The sequence below is a fragment of the Nannobrachium achirus genome, assembly GCF_963921795.1.
Source record: "Nannobrachium achirus genome assembly, chromosome: 23".
Lineage (NCBI taxonomy): Eukaryota > Metazoa > Chordata > Actinopteri > Myctophiformes > Myctophidae > Nannobrachium > Nannobrachium achirus.
The window spans coordinates 8,889,115-8,895,286 of NC_137830.1; positions in this window are offsets into that span (position 1 = coordinate 8,889,115).

Here is a 6,172-nt window from a genome sequence, read left to right on the forward strand (position 1 = left end):
TGAAGTTACAATGGGTGTGTATGGGGAGGGGTTCCAGGAGGTTCTTATTCTTCCTATATTTAAATCAAATATCTAAATACTGACTGTTCTGGGTGTTTCCAAAAGCCTGATTAGACGATAAAATGACCAAAAGTTTTTTTAAAGTGATCCCTTTAACAAGAGCTTTTTATTCGGCAAGCAGCAGTATAGCGCCAAGTTGGTGGATACACACACGCTGTGAGTTTGTATAGGCATATATCTTCTGTTTTTTTTATAGCCAACGGATAAAATATGGATTATTTGATTAAAATGTGCTGTGGCGCTGTAGTAGGCCTATATCCTACACATTTCCCTGGGGACTCCCTGGTACACTACCCACTTTGAAAACCACTTTTCTATAGGCCTACACAACACAACTTGAATGTTTTGTGTATAATAAAAGTAGGCTATATATGCCCCTGGCATATGATTCATGAATACAGGCACTATGGTAGATACATACAAAGGTTTTACCCTACTACTTTATACTACAGTACAAGTACTACCTTTGGTGCTGTGCGGTGCTGATTGTATCTATGTGTGTGTGGGTGGGCAAGTTGGCACTCTGCTGAGGTTTTTGATTGATCGATTGGAGACTTTATTAGAAGTTTGCATAGGAAAAGGTACAGTTTCATGACGGTACAGTTCACTGGTACAAGGTCAACTAAAAGGTGATCCTAGTAAGCTTTATGGCTTATTTACACCGGAAACCACTTTATGTATCTCATATAACATTGAAAGACAGACGGATAGAACACATGCACTATGCATATAGGAAATCATCAATAACAAAAAGAAGAAAAAAAATAAGCAGTTTATATGAAGAAAAAATATGAGAAAAAGAAGAAATAAGATATATTTACTGTGAAAAGGGGGAGGTAAGAATGGGCAGGTAGCAGCCGCCTGTAGGTGACCTTTCAGACTGATTTTGAACAGTGGTCAGAGGTCCCGGGATATTGCTGTTGCGTTTTGCCTTTTTATCAAGCGTTCATATGAAGCTGAAATGATGTAGTGTCCATGTCACCGAGTGAACGGCAGAAACGCAAGAAGCAACAACGCATGTTAAGCTTTTTCTCTCCTACAAATAGATATTCAATAATACCCTCCTTAACGTTGTGGTTTGGTGGCTTAGCGTATTAGTCATTGTGTTTTCAGTCCATGAGCCCTGGGTTCGCGTCCCTGCTTGCCCACCACAGATGTCTTTTTTTCTTTTTTTTTCGGTGATAATAAAGTTATAATTATTATTATTACATTATTCACATAACTCGGTAACGGCGCTGAGTCGGCTCATCGCCTCCGTCATGGATAATAATAACTTTATGGCCGCAAAAAAAAAAGAAAAGTTGTTTGTGGTGGTGAAAAGAAGAGACACTAGCGGGACGCGAACCCAGGACCTGTGGATCAAAAAGAGCATGCAAACCACTCGGCCACCGAAACACAACGCTACAGAGGGTATTCTGTATCTATTTGTAGGAAAGAAAAAGCCTAACATGCGTTGTTGCTTCTTGCGTTTATGCCGTTCACTGGGTGAGACGAGGGGAGAGAGGAGTCAGCTTTTCCACCCAAATCTGCGGATCCAGATCGTTCCGTTTTTAACCCCCGAAAATGCCGTTGTCGTCTGAACGGAACTTACGGAAGGCCTATCTGACTTTTCCTTTTGCGTTATTCACGTTGCCAAAACGCAGTGTGAACGGCGCCATAGTTGCAAGGAGAACTTCTAGAAGGTGTTTTGTGGAAGAGGCCTCAGGTGTTGATGGGTTAAGTGGTTCATACAACCCACACCAGGAAATGAAAGTTGTTGTTTTTTCCCTGCCCTCACAGTTCCTGGTGCATTATGCACACGTGCACACATGAACACGTGCACACGTGCACATATACTCCTCCTTTGCAGCGTTGCCAGCTCTGATTATTAAAAGGGTCTTTGTGCTTGTTTTCCTGTGAAGTCACTTAGTAAATATTGGAGGTTGTGGGGAGGTTATTTCTTTATATATATTTATATATATAATTTTTATTCAGCATTCAGCAATATAAATATATCATAAAGAGATATACAGTAGTACAAAACATGCTTTTTTCTTTTTTCATAAAAAACAACTACAAGACAGTGACAGTATGGAGACAGATATTGGGGCAGGTAGTATCAAAATAACACTTACAAACACATTCAACATTCCCCATACCCTTCCCTCCCGGGTCTTTAGTTCCCATTCACCTCATCACATAGGCATAGCAATGTGTCACAAGCAAGGATAAATATGTTAAGTCAATAAGTAAGTGTATTAAGTTAATAGGTTATTTTTTAAACTTCTAATAACCCTACGGTAGGTTATATGTACAGTACATGGGCTCTTTGGAAGTAGACAATCTACAAGCTCACAACACATCACATTGCTATATGTATTTTATTTTTATTTTATGTTTTCATTGACCTAGGTTGCTTGTTTCTCTTGAGAAAACTGGCTACGCATGGTCTTCAGATCTGTGTTGCGTGCGTTTGTTGCTGTGCAAGTCTTCAGTGTGTGTGTGTGTGTGTGTGTGTGTGTGTGTGTGTGTGTGTGTGCGTGTGCGTGTGCGTGTGTGTGTGTGTGTGTGTGTGTGTGTGCGTGTGCGTGTGCATGTGCATGTGTGCATGTGTGTCTGTGCGCTTGCTAGCGTGTGTGTGCATGTGTTCCTGGTAGGAGGCTCTCAGACCAGCTCGTTTGCATACAGTGCGTAATGTATGCAAAACGCACAGTGAAGCATTCAAGACGGGAATTCTCCAAACACTTCCTGTTCAGGAACAGATGAACTTATTTAAGGCCAATATTATAGCGTTCATGGAACTATTGCTGCAGTGTGATGTGACTGAGGAACAACCAGTGGTGAAAGAAAAAATAACTAAAAGCTGACCCTTTTATCTGTCTGTAAAAAGTGCCATACCTCCAGACCATGAATGCAGTTTTTTAAGAAATGCAAATGCAAGGGGCACGGTGGTGCAGTGGTTAGCACTTCGCCTCACAGCTCGAAGGTCCTGGGTTCTATTCCCGCCGGGGGAAGCTGTGGGCGCTGGGGGCGTGTTCCTCCACCCGCGTCATCAGCACCCACACCCTAGGTGGGGTTGGCGATAGGGCCTTTCTGTGGTGAGTTTGCATGTTCTCCCCGTGTCTCCTTGGGCATAGGCCCTCACACAAAAGACATGCAGTAGTCCTGGTTTCTATACTACCTAGCCAGCCGGGTGCTCCTCAATGTCCCCTGGCGCGACAGGGGGAGAGCGGAAACCGGGACTACAGTTTAGGTAGTCACCGGGTGAGAAAAATGGGTTGCAAAACCGTGGGATAAAAAACATTAAAAAAAAGAAATGCAAATGCCCTCTTTCCATGCCATACACCTGAAGGCAGCATTCAACAGAATTGCCTTGTCCAAACTCTCCTGAACTTGAACGCAGCATCTTATGTTGAAAGAATTGCCCTCACTGTGTAGAAATCCATGCCTTTATGCCACGTCTCCAGTATTTCCTTTATTATGCTTATAGTTCAGTGTGGTATCAAGCGACGAAAATAGCCGACCTCCAAGCTCAGAACACGTTGCAGCGCGACGTGTTGTGAGCTTGGAGGTCTCGAACGCTGCCTTCAAGTATATGGCATGGAAAGGGTGGGGCATTTATTTCTTTCACCATAGTAAAAACCGCATTCGTGGTCTGGGGAGGGCACTTTTTACAGACAGATAAAAGGGCAGGGGCTCAACCTTTGTGTTTTGATGTCTATAAGTGCACATGCCTGCTCAGTCTGAATGTCCTACTGTTCAATGTTGCGTCACAAACTATACTGCAGTCAAAGCAGGAATGCAAAGGTCCTTCTGGGAAGTGGCTTTGTGCAACGCAGCTGTACGGGAAAGCATTCATCACTCTGAATGACACCAAACCTGTTATCACCACCTTCAGCAGGCGCTGCCTGAACCTAATAGAGTTTCTTAGAGCAGTGGTTCTCAACCTTTTCAGGTCACAAACCCCCAAAATAATTATATTTTAACTGGGGACCCCCCCAGCCTGACGATCACTAAGAGTTGAGGCATTACGTTTTGTATAACACGGTTCTATTGTGAAAATAGCAATTTTCACAATTTATGCCTCTAATATTTGACAATTTGGCCAATGTTTAATTTGTAATTTTAGAGGTATTAAAACTTCTTTAAATTGTAACTTTAGAAATATGCAGATACCCTCTATACACAAACTTTAAATGTTGGTTTGTTTACTGTTGAGTGAGAAAACAATGTTGCTCATTAAGTTTATCATCTGGGGACCCCCCAAAATAATTTGGGGACCCCCCCTGGGGTTGAGAACCACTGTCTTAGAGGACAAAAAAAGGTTTTTGAACACTAGAGCAGTGGTTCTCAACCTTTTCAGGCTGTGACCCCCAAAATAATCATATTTTAACTGGGGACCCCCACCCTGACGAGCACTAAGAGTTGAGGGATTACATTTGGCATAACACGGTTCTATTGTGAAAATAGCGTTGTGAGATCGGCTGCATTTTCAAGATTTCTGCCTCTAATATTTGACAATTTGGCCAGTGTTTAATTTTCCTTTTTAGAGGTATTAAAAAGTCCTTAAATTGTCACTTTAGAAATGTGCAGATACCCTCTCTATACACTTAAACTTGATGTTGGTTTGTTTACTGTTGTTGAGTGAGAAAACACTGTTGCACATTAAGTTAATCATCTGGGACCCCCCCTAAATAATTTGGGGACCCCCCTGGGGGTCCCGACCCACAGGTTGAGAACCACTGCACTAGAGTTTTGTGGTCACTGGAGGCCCTTGCTTAACCCATTACAACCGGGATAGCACCTGTTGTCGTTTTAGATTTCACAATTTCAAAAAAACAAATTTTTGTATTCTGATGCGGGGGGGGGGGGGGGGGGGGGGGCTGCAGACAAATACATATTAATTTGGCAGTCCTTGACTTGAAAAAGTCGTCTAAAGTGTGTGTGTGTGTGTGTGTGTGTGTGTGTGTGTGTGTGTGTGTGTGTGTGTGTGTGTGTGTGTGTGTGTGTGTGCGCGCGCATTGAAAACAATGTAACGTTTGTTTATTTGATTGACTGATTGAATACTTTATTAGTCATGATTGTAGACAGCACGAGGTACAGTCAGACATTAAGGCCAAAAGGATAACAACTGGCCTGTTTCCATTGTGGTCCTATACAGTACAGTATTCAATTAATCAACACAGCATAAACTAGGCTGGTAATCCAGCCTTGCAGCGTCGCAGGTTCGAGTCCCCATCCCCACGACCTTTGCTGCGTGTCACCCCCCCCCCCCATCTCTCTCCCCGTTTCCTGTCAGCCTACTGTACACCTATAGCAATAATGGCAGAAACAGCCCAAAAAAACAAAAAAACAAAAAAACACACAGCATACGCAAATAATACAATAATGCAGGGGTCTTCAACAGGGGGTCTGGGACCCCTAGAGGGTCCTCAGAGTTAATACAGGGGGGCCGCCAAATCTTTGTGATCGATCATTCTTTTAAATTAACAACTTGAACCCTCACATCTCTATTCTGAGGAGAACTGTAGCCAAAAATAGCAGATCTACAAGCTCTCAACGCCTCGCAGCAGCTATTTTCGGCAAATAGGTTTGGCGTATAAGGGAAAAAAGAGCAGACCAAGTACAGAGTGAAAGGTCAAGTTAACTAAAAACACGAATCAAACAGACTGATGACAGTGCTGTCAAACATGGCTATGAATCTAGCTATGAAATCGATGAAAATCTGCATCACATATTTATACAATATGTAGAGGGGGTCCCTGCTTCATCTCTCTCTCTCAGCTAAGGGGTCCCTGGCCTGAAAACGTTGAAGACCCTTGCAATAATGAATATCATCAACAAATATGAAACACTATTATCTACAAAGGAGAAAAGGAGAAAAAGCAAAAATAAAGCAACAAACTAATAACATTTCTATTAATGATATAGTATTTAGTATTAGCAGACAAACACAGACACACACAGCCTACATTCATAAGTCTCATTCTAAATGAGGGTCCCTGGCCTGAAAACGTTGAAGACCCTTGCAATAATGAATATCATCAACAAATATGAAACACTATAATGTACAAAGGAGAAAAGGGGAAAAGCTAAAATAAAGCAACAAACTAATAACATTTCTATTAATGAT